Genomic DNA, 11453 nt, shown 5'->3' with positions numbered 1-11453 from the left:
TTTTAGCGACACAATTTATTCTGCAAAGTGTCGGGAATAATTCCTCATATTTTGGCACTTTATTAATTAGCTAGAAGCTAGTGTGTAAATAAAAGTGCTGTGTTTCGTGCTTAAAGTATGTTTTAGGCACATCCAAATCTCTATATCTTATTCCTAGAGACGTAATCATACAACCCTTGTATCCCTACACACGCTATGGGTGTAGTAAAATAATTCTGGCTCATTCAGGCCTTTAGAGGCAGTGTTTGCCTGATGCTGGCTATATCAGCATGTTCACTGTGTATCCGTTTAGTGCTACTGTGCTTTTGTGCATCATGTTTGTCACTAAGGTTCAGTAAATAAGTAGTGTAGTGACAGGAATATCAAAGTATGATGCAGATATGTACAAGTATCAACAATCAAGTAGCAGTTTATCAGCAAACTCAGTAAAGCACAGTAATTAGGCAATAATTAATAATTAATTAAGTCGTACGGATACCTGGTTTTGAGAGGGTTGTCACACCGTGCCTTTAACATTTGAGGATCCGCCAGTATGTAGTATCCAAGGATCCTTGGTTTCATCCAGCTGCTGGACTTCCAATTCGGCTTCCTTTTGTAAATCACTACTGAAATCAGCCACAAAGTCTGCTAATGCTTGGGATTTGATGGCCGTTCTAGGCTCATATCTTATATCATGGGCACTAAGCTTTACTGCCCACTTAGCCATTCTTCCGGACATTTCTGGTTTCCTGAGGACATTCTTAATTGGAAAATTAGTTCTAACAACAATAACATGGGTTTCAAAATAATGTCTTAGTTTAGTAGATGCCATAATCAGTGCAAGAATAAGTTTTTCAAGGTGTGAATACCTGGATTCAGCATCAAGTAAACTCTTACTTACATAATAGACAGGATTTTGTGTACCTTCATGATCCTTAACAAGGACTGCACTTACTACTTTTGAGGATACCGCAAGGTATAAGGATAACACATCTCCTTTTTCTGGTTTCATCAATGCTGGGGCTGAGGACATGTATTCTTTTAGGGCTTGTAAAGCATTCTCATGCTTTTCAGTCCATTCGAATTTCTTGTTCTTTCTTAGGATATCATAGAATTCTTTACACTTTTCTGTGGATTTGGATATGAATCTGTTTAGAGCTGCTATCATGCCTGTTAGCCTTTGCACATCCTTAGCGTTGGCAGGGGATTTGATATTCACCAATGCTTTGATTTGTTCTGGGCTTGCTTCAATGCCCCTCTGGGTTACCATATATCCTAAGAATTTACCTGCTTTAACACCAAAGTGACATTTTGAAGGATTAAGCTTCATGTTATAATTTTCAAGGATATCAATTGCTTCCTCCAAGTCCCTTAGGTGATCCTCAGCTTTTTTGGATTTCACCACCATATCGTCTATGTACACTTCCATAGTTTGTCCAATTTGATCTTTGAACATCATATTCACCAGCCTTTGATATGTTGCACCTGCATTTCTTAATCCAAAAGGCATAGCAATATAACAATATAAACCGGTTGGGGTCATAAAGGCCGTATCCTCTTGGTCAGATGGTTCCATCTGAATTTGTTGGAATCCAGATGATGCATCCATAAAGGTTAACAGTTCATGACCCGCCGTTGCATCCACCATGGAGTCAATGTGGGGTAATGGGAAAGGATCCTTGGGACATGCCTTATTCAAATCAGTGAAATCGACACATACCCTCCACTTTCCATTTTTCTTTTGAACAACAACCACATTGGCCAGCCATTTTGGATACTTCACTTCTCTGATCATACCTGCTCGTAGTAATCTTTCTACCTCTTCCTGGATAATGGCATTTCTTTCTGGTGCAAACTTCCTCCTTTTTTGATGGATTGGTTTAACTGACCTGTCAATGCCAAGTTTATGAGTGATAATATCCTTAGATATACTTGTCATATCCTCATCTTTCCATGCAAAGGTAGATTTTCTTCTTTTGAGGAAGGATACTATGTCTTCTTTCATTTTATCAAGGATCCCCGATCCGATGTAGATTTTGGATTCAGGATCATCAGGATCCAAGAGGATTTCGTCCACATCCTGCTCTCTTGCCTCCAAGACACCCCTTGGAGGATACTTTAATTGCTATTGCTCCCTTGATTTCGAGGCTGGTTTCATTGATGAGGTGTAACAATCCTTAGCCTCCTGTTGATCACTATCGATCTTGATTATTCCCCATGGGCTAGGGAGCTTCACACACTGATGGTAGGTGGATGGGACTGCCTTCATATCGTGTATCCAGGGCCTGCCAAGGATAACATTACACCAAGACAAACAGTCAATAACACAAAATTTTTGATAATTATGTAATCCTTCCACATAAATTGGGAGTTTGATGTCCCCCAGTGTTTTCTTAGTTTCGCCACTAAATCCTACAAGCACGGAGGATCTTGGTGTGATATCTGATTCAGGGATACCCATTTTCTTCAGAACATCAAGCTGGATAATGTTTACTGAGCTTCCTCCGTCAATAAGGATCCTGCGGACAAAGTGGTTAGAAATAAAGAGAGTAATAACTAAACTATCATGATGAGGATCCTGGATGTCAACTCGATCATCCTCATCAAAGGTTATCACTTTTCCTTCCGAGACACTTGACGTTCGTATAAGTCTTTCTCCGTTATCCATTTTAGCTTCCTTTGCATGCCTTTTAGCTGCTGAGAAGGATGTACCACAGATGTCTGATCCTCCAGAAATAAAGTTGATCACTTGTGCATCTGCCGGAGGAGCTGGAGCTCTTTCAGGGATCCTTTCAGGATCCTGAGTCCTTTGCTTTTTTCTTCCCAACAATTCTTTCAAATGCCCCTTGCTCAGCAGACATCCAATTTCCTTTCGTAATGCGATGCATTCCTCTGTCAAATGCCCAAAATCCTCATGGTATGCACACCACTTTGATTTATCTTTAGTTGCGGCTGGTTTGTCATTTTTTCTGGGCCATCTGGCCTTTTCTCCTAGATTCTGCATTGCAAGGATTAGTTCATGGTTATCAACGGAAAAACAATATTCAGAAATCGGAGGATAATCTTCATCATCCTCTTCTTGGTCAACAGCATGCACATTCTGGTTGTCAGTTCTGTTATAGGATTTGAATTTGTTGCTTTTGAAAGAGGATCCTTGCTTTTCTTGTTTTGAGGATCCTACTTGTCTCTCATGGATCCTCTTGTCATCCTCTAGCCGGATGAACCTGAGTGCCCGAGTTCTTACTTCGTCTAGGTTCCTGCATGGTGTCATAACAAGATCATCATAGAACAATGAATCCTTAAGCAATCCTATCTTGAAGGCCTCAACAGCTGTGGCCACATCCAAGTTAGGAATATCCAAGGATTCTTTACTAAATTTGGTTATATAATCCCTTAATGATTCATTATGACCCTGAGTTATCCTGTATAAATCGCTAGTCAATCGTTCAAATTTTCTACTACAAGAAAATTGATTATTGAATAAGTTAACTAAATTAGCAAACGAAGTAATAGAGTAAGGGGGAAGACTTAGCAGCCATTTAAGAGCTGATCCAGTAAGAGTGGATCCAAATCCCTTGCACAGACATGCTTCCTTTAACCTTTCTGGAATTGGATTGATCTCCATCCTCTCCCTGTATTGTGCTATGTGTTCCTCAGGATCCGTCGTACCATCATACAGCTTCATAGTAGGGATATGGAATCTTTTGGGTATCTCAGCATCACAAATTGGTGGTGCAAAACGAGATACCTTATGGCTTCCATCTGCAATTTCCGGGATAGGTTTGACTACCCCTGGAACATTTGATATCATATCCTTCAGTTTCTGTAGTTCTCTGGCCATAGCATGGTTGATACTTGTATCCTGCATGAATCCATGGTTAGTGGTAAGAGAATTATTAAAAGTGTTACCTCCCATCGGGTTCAAGTTAGGAACATTGGATGTGAATCCATATTGCTGGGATTCTGGGATGATGGAGGGACCAGTGGAAGCAATGGTCTGCATTGAAATAAAATCTCCTTGATGGACATCTGAACTTCCTGTTTGCAAACTCTTCAAGGATCCTGGCATCTGGAGGGATCCCTGAACTTGGGGTGATCCTGGAACGTAGGAGGATCCTTGAACCTGGGATGATCCTGGAACAAAGGAGGATCCTTGAACCTGGGATGATCCTGGAACAAAGGAGGATCCTTGAACCTGGGATGATCCTGGAACAAAGGAGAATCCTAGAACCTGCTGTGCTCCTGAGTAGGCTCCTGAATTCATGAAGGATCCCATATGCTGAGTATAGGATCCTGCCGGCTGGAAATATGAACCTGATGCCTGAGTCACTGTTGCTGAGCCGAAGTGTACTCCTCTTGATCCACCCACATGTTGAATGTCCGGGACCTCTAATGGCTGAGAAGTAATCATTGGAGTATCAAAACTCAAAGATTTGGGCATCAGTGGAGAATGATCCTCTGCCGTTTTCTTCTGTCTTTTGAGATCTCTGATTTCCTCAAGGATCCTGTCATTAGTTTCATCCTGCCGCTGAATACGATCCCTCATCTGCAAAATCAAAGTAAATATATCACTAGTACTGGGAGCAGAAGAAGTTAGAGTAGAAGAAGATGGAGTTTTAGAGAAAATGGGAGTAGGTCTCTTCTCAGCATTTTTCTGAGATCCAGCAGGTGGTGGAGGCAAAGGTGGAATGCCCTGAGATGAAATGACTGCGGACATCGCTGTAGAGGTATTCTTCAACGATGAAGCCATGTATGCAATGATCCGGAATGATCAGCAACGGGAAACTTTTTTATGAACGAAGCACCAATTGCCCTACGGTGGGCGCCAAACTGTTTTGGTCAAAAATCACACAAGGATAATGCAACCAAACTCTTTGTAAACGGGGAATGATGCTTGGTATGATGAACAAAGATAAGGATCACTTAAATGTAAATTGCACAAGTGACACAAGGAATTATACGAGGAAAAAGCCCTTGATCAATGAATGATCTCCGGCATAAAAAACCTCGGGTGATGGAAACTACCGATCACCAAACTTCAATATAACAAACAAAGTTTATAACTTCGGATGGTACGATACGATAGTGATCCTTGTACTCAGCTCATTATCATCCGAAGTTGTAACCATTTTTTGTTATATTGAAGTTTGGTGATCGGTAGTTGCCATCACCCGAGGTTTTTTATGCCGGAGATCATACATTGATCAAGGGCTTTTTCCTCGTATAAATCCTTGTGTCACTTGGATATTTCTTACTAAAGTGATCCTTTACTTTTTCAACAAACCAAGCATCATTCCCCGTTTACTTAGAGTTTGGTTGCATTATCCTTGTGTGATTTTTGACCAAAACAGTTTGGCGCCCACCGTGGGGCAATTGGTGCTTCATTCATAAGAAAACTTTCTGTCGAAATCATTTCAAAGAGTTACATGGCTTCATCATTGAAGAATACATCCACAGCGATGTCGGCAGTCAATTCATCTACTGGCATTCCACCTTTGCCTCCACCACCAGCTGGATCTCAGAAAAATGCTGAGAAGAGACCAACTTCTATCTCCTCTAAACCATCATCTTCTGCTCTAACTTCTTCTGTTCCCAGTACTAGTGATATATTTACTTTGATTTTGCAGATGAGGGATCGTATGCAGCAGCAGGATGAAACTAATGACAGGATCCTCAGAGAAATCGGAGATCTCAAAAGGCAAAAGAAAACGGCAGAGGATCATTCCCCACTAATGCCCAAATCTTTGAATTTTGATACTCCAATGATTACTTCTCAGCCATCAGAGGTCCCAGACATTCAATATATGGGTGGATCAAGAGGAGTGCATTTCAGCCCAGCAACAATGACTCAGGCATCAGGATCATATTTCCAACCGGCGGGATCCTACGCCCAGCATTTGGGATCCTTCATGAGCTTAGGATCCTCCTTTGTCCCAGGATCATCCCAGGTTCAAGGATCCTCCTTCGTTCCGGGATCATCCAAGGTTCAAGGATCCTCCTTTGTTCCAGGATCATCCCAGGTTCAAGGATCCTCCTTCGTCCCAGGATCATCCCAGATTCAAGAATCCCTACAGATACCAGGATCCTTGAAGAATTTGCAAACAGGAAGCCTAGATGTCCATCAAGGAGATTTTATTCCAATGCAGACCATTGCTTCCACTGGTCCATCCATTATCCCAGAATCCCAGCAATATGGATTCACACCCAATGTTCCTAACTTGAACCCGATGGGAGGTAACACCTTAAATAATTATCTTACCACTAACCATGGATTCGTGCAGGATACAGGTATCAATCATGCTATGGCCAGGGAGTTACAGAAGCTGAAGGATATGATCTCAAGTGTTCCAGGGGTAGTCAAGCCTATCCCGGAGATTGCAGATGGAAGCCATAAGGTATCTCGTTTTGCACCACCAATTTGTGATGCAGAGGTACCCAAAAGGTTCCATATCCCTACTATGAAGCTGTATGATGGTACAACGGATCCTGAGGAGCACATAGCACAATACAGGGAGAGGATGGAGATCAATCCAATCCCAGAAAAGTTAAAGGAAGCATGCCTATGTAAAGGATTTGGATCCACCCTTACTGGATCAGCTCTTAAATGGCTGCTAAGTCTTCCCCCTTACTCTATCACTTCATTTGCTAATTTAGTTAATTTGTTCAATAATCAATTCTCTTGTAGTAGAAAATTTGAAAGATTAACTAGTGATTTATATAGGGTAACTCAAAGTCATAATGAATCATTAAGGGATTATATAACTAAATTCAGTAAAGAATCCTTGGACATTCCCAACTTGGATATGGCCACGGCTGTTGAGGCCTTCAAAATGGGACTGCTTAAGGATTCATTGTTCTATGATGATCTTGCTATGACACCGTGCAGGAACCTAGAAGAAGTAAGAACTCGGGCACTCAGGTTCATCCGGCTAGAGGATGACAAGAGGATCCAGGAGAGGCAAGTAGGATCCTCAAAACAGGAAAAACAAGGATCCTCTTTCAAGAACAATAAGTTCAAATCCTACCATAGAAATGACAACCAGAACGTGCATGCTGTTGACCAGGAAGAGGATGATGAGGATTATCCTCCGATTTCTGAATATTGTTTTTCTGTTGACAATCATGAACTAATCCTTGCAATGCAGAATCTAGGAGAAAAAGCCAGATGGCCCAGAAAGAATGACAAACCATCCGGGACTAAAGACAAGTCAAAGTGGTGTGCATACCACGAGGATTTCGGGCATCTAACTGAAGAATGCATAGCATTAAGAAAAGAAATTGGATATCTGTTAAGCAAGGGGCATCTTAAAGAATTGTTGGGAAGAAAAAAGCAAAGGACTCAGGATCCTGAAAGGATCCCTGAAAAGGCTCCAGCCCCTCCGGCGAATGCACAAGTGATCAACTTTATTTCCGGAGGATCAGATATTTGTGGTACATCCTTCTCGGCAGCCAAAAGGCATGCAAAGGAAGCAAAAATGGATAATGGAGAAAGACCTATTCGAACAACAAGTGTCTCGGAAGGAAAGACGATAACGTTTGATGAGGATGATCGCATTAACATCCAGGATCCTCATCATGATAGTTTAGTTATTACTCTCTTTATTTCTAACCATTTTGTCCGCAGGATCCTTATCGACGGAGGAAGCTCAGTAAACATTATCCAGCTTGATGTTCTAAAGAAAATGGGTATCCCAGAATCAGACATCACACCAAGATCCTCCGTGCTTGTGGGATTCAGTGGAGAAACGAAGAAAACTCTGGGGGACATCAAACTCCCAATCTACGTGGAAGGATTACATAATTATCAAAAATTTTGTGTTATTGATTGTTTATCTTGTTGCAATGTTATCCTTGGCAGGCCCTGAATACATGATATGAAAGCAGTCCCATCCACCTACCATCAATGTGTGAAACTCCCTAGCCCATGGGGGATAATCAAGATCGGCAGTGATCAGCAGGAGGCTAAGGATTGTTATACCTCATCCATGAAGCCAACCTCGAAGCCAAGGGAACAATAGCAATTACAGATTCCTCCAAGGAATGTCTTGGAGGCAAGGGAACAAGATGTGGACGAAATCCTCTTGGATCCTAGTGATCCTGAATCAAAAATCTATATCGGATCAGGGATCCTTGGCAAGATGAAAGAAGACATAATATCCTTCCTCAAAAGAAGAAAATCTACCTTTGCATGGAAACATGAAGAGATGACAGGTATATCTAAGGATATTATCACTCATAAACTTGGCATTGACAGGTCTATCAAACCAATCCATCAAAAAAGGAGGAAGTTTGCACCAGAAAGGAATGCCATTATCCAAGAAGAAGTAGAGAGACTACTTCGAGCAGGTATGATCAGAGAGGTAAAATATCCAAAATGGTTAGCCAATGTGGTTGTTGTCCAAAAGAAAAACGGAAAGTGGAGGGTATGTGTCGATTTCACTGATCTGAATAAGGCATGTCCCAAGGATCCTTCCCCACTACCCCACATTGACTCCATGGTGGATGCAACGGCGGGGCATGAACTGTTGACCTTTATGGATGCATCATCTGGATTCCAACAAATTCAGATGGAACCATCTGACCAAGAGGATACAGCCTTTATGACCCCAACCGGTTTATATTGTTATATTGCCATGCCTTTTGGACTAAGAAATGCAGGTGCAACATATCAAAGGCTGGTGAATATGATGTTCAAAGATCAAATAGGACAAACTATGGAAGTATACATAGATAATATGGTAGTCAAGTCAAAGAAAGCTGAGGATCACCTAAGGGACTTGGAGGAAGCATTTGATATCCTTGATAATTATAACATGAAGCTTAATCCTTCAAAATGCCACTTTGGTGTTAAAGCAGGTAAATTTCTAGGATATATGGTAACTCAGAGGGGCATCGAAGCAAGCCCGGAGCAAATTAAAGCACTAGTGAATATCAAGTCCCCTGCCAATGCTAAGGATGTGCAAAGGCTAACAGGCGGGATAGCAGCTCTAAACAGGTTCATATCAAAATCCTCAGAAAGATGTAAAGAATTTTACGATATCTTAAGGAAAAACAAGAAGTTTGAATGGACTGAAAAACACGAGAATGCTTTACAAGCCCTTAAAGAATATATGTCCTCAGCACCAGCATTAATGAAACCCAGAAAAGGAGATGTGTTATCCTTATACCTGGCGGTATCCTCAACCGCTGTAAGTGCTGTCCTTGTTAAGGATCACGAAGGTACACAACATCATATTTACTATGTAAGTAAGAGTTTACTTGATGCAGAATCGAGGTACTCACACCTTGAGAAACTTATTCTCGCATTAATTATGGCATCAACTAAGTTAAGACATTATTTTGAAACCCACACTATTGTTGTTAGAACTAATTTTCCAATCAAGAATGTCCTCAGGAAACCAGAGATGTCCGGAAGAATGGCTAAGTGGGCAGTAAAGCTTAGTGCCCATGATATAAGATATGAGCCTAGAACAGCCATTAAATCCCAAGCACTAGCTGACTTTGTGGCTGATTTAAGTAGTGATCTACAAAAGGAAGCAGAATTGGAAGTCCAGCAGCTGGATGAGACCAAGGATCCTTGGATACTACACACTGATGGATCCTCAAATGTCAAGGGCACAGGGCTCGGGATACTACTAAAATCGCCACAGGGGGACATAATACCCCACTCCATAGCCTGTGAGTTCCAAGCAACCAACAATGAGGCTGAATATGAAGCCTTAATTGCTGGTTTACAAATTGCTAAGGATATGGGGGTCAGATACCTTAAAGTATATGTAGACTCATTACTAATCACTAATCACTTTAATGGATCCTATGCTGTTAAAGGAGAAAAACTAACCAAATATTTAGAGATAGTCAAAGAATTGGCACTCTCTTTTGTTTCCTTCAGTTTAACACAGGTACCAAGGGGGGAAAATACAGAAGCTGATGCATTGGCCAATCTAGGATCATCCTTGAAGATCCCAGAGGATATAAGTATCCCCATCATCCATATCCTAGCTCCTGCTATTGAAAATCAGGTGGCCATGGAAATAGAAGAGGATACTGCAATGATCCCTAGTGAAAAAACTCAATCTTATTCAGGATCATGGATCTCACCAATCATGAGATACTTACAACACGGGGAGATTCCTATGGGAGAAAATCCTAGAGCTTTCAGGATTAAGGTATCTCAATTCACAATCTTAAATAATGTATTATATAAACGATCTCTTGCAGGACCATATTTAAGATGTATCGAGGATCCTGAAATTCAAGAAGTGTTGAGAGACTTCCATGAAGGAGATTGTGGAAACCATACTGGGGGCAGGGCATTGTTCTCAAGGATCCTTAGAACAGGATACTACTGGCCAACTATGAAAAGGGATGCTGTAGAATATGCTAAGAAATGTGATCCTTGTCAAAGACACAGCAATCCTTCATCAGCCAGCTGAATTTTTGCATCCAATACCATCCTCTTGGCCATTCATGAGATGGGGGATGGATATAGTTGGCAAGCTCCCTAAAGCACCTGGTGGAAAAGTATTTATGCTTGCCATGACCGACTACTTCTCCAAGTGGATAGAAGCTGAAGCTTTTGCTCAAGTCAGAGAAAAGGAAGTTATATCCTTTATTAAGAGAAACATTATAACCAGATTTGGCATTCCCTCTGAGATTATATGTGATAATGGTTCCCAATTCATTGGGAGCAGAACCACTAACTTTTGTGACAGTTGGGGAATTAAGATGATAACGTCAACACCAGTCCATCCACAAGCCAATGGTCAAGCAGAATCATCCAACAAGATCATCATCAACAACCTGAAGAAGAAATTAGGATCCAAGAAGGGGAAATGGGCAGAGGAATTGCCTTATGTGCTGTGGGCTGATAGGACAACTCCCAAGAATGCCACTGGTCAAACACCCTTCTCTTTAGTATTTGGGGCAGAAGCAGTGATCCCAACAAAAATGGTGATTCCAACTGCTAGAACAAGTACTTGTAATCCTGAAGAGAATGCTGCAAACCTAGCTCAAGACTTGGATACTATTGAGGAAATCAGGGATCTGGCTAGGATAAGGATGGCAAGCTACCAACAAAGAATGGCTGGTGCCTACAACAAAAATGTCAGGATAAGGAAGTTCCAAGTCGGGGATATGGTGTTGAGAAAAGCATTCCAAAACACCATCAATCCTGCTGACGGAAAATTGGCACCAAAATGGGAAGGTCCTTACTTGATTGAAGCCGAAGCAGGAAAGGGGGCATACAGATTGCTAACCATGGAAGGAAATTTGTTACCAAGAGCCTGGAATGCTATTCACTTAAAGAAGTATTTCATGTAAACAGGATCCTTCAAGCATATGATCCTTACATCGGAAGCATCCTCGAAGGATCCTGGCGACATCAGTGATCCTTTACTCTGGTAAAGTCCTTATCTCAAAACTTTTCCATTTTCTTATTTTTACCTAAGGATAAGGATCACGTATCCTTCATC

Source organism: Helianthus annuus, chromosome 12 (genome assembly GCF_002127325.2).
Source record: "Helianthus annuus cultivar XRQ/B chromosome 12, HanXRQr2.0-SUNRISE, whole genome shotgun sequence".
Taxonomy (NCBI): domain Eukaryota; kingdom Viridiplantae; phylum Streptophyta; class Magnoliopsida; order Asterales; family Asteraceae; genus Helianthus; species Helianthus annuus.
Note: the sequence above shows the minus strand (reverse complement) of the source record.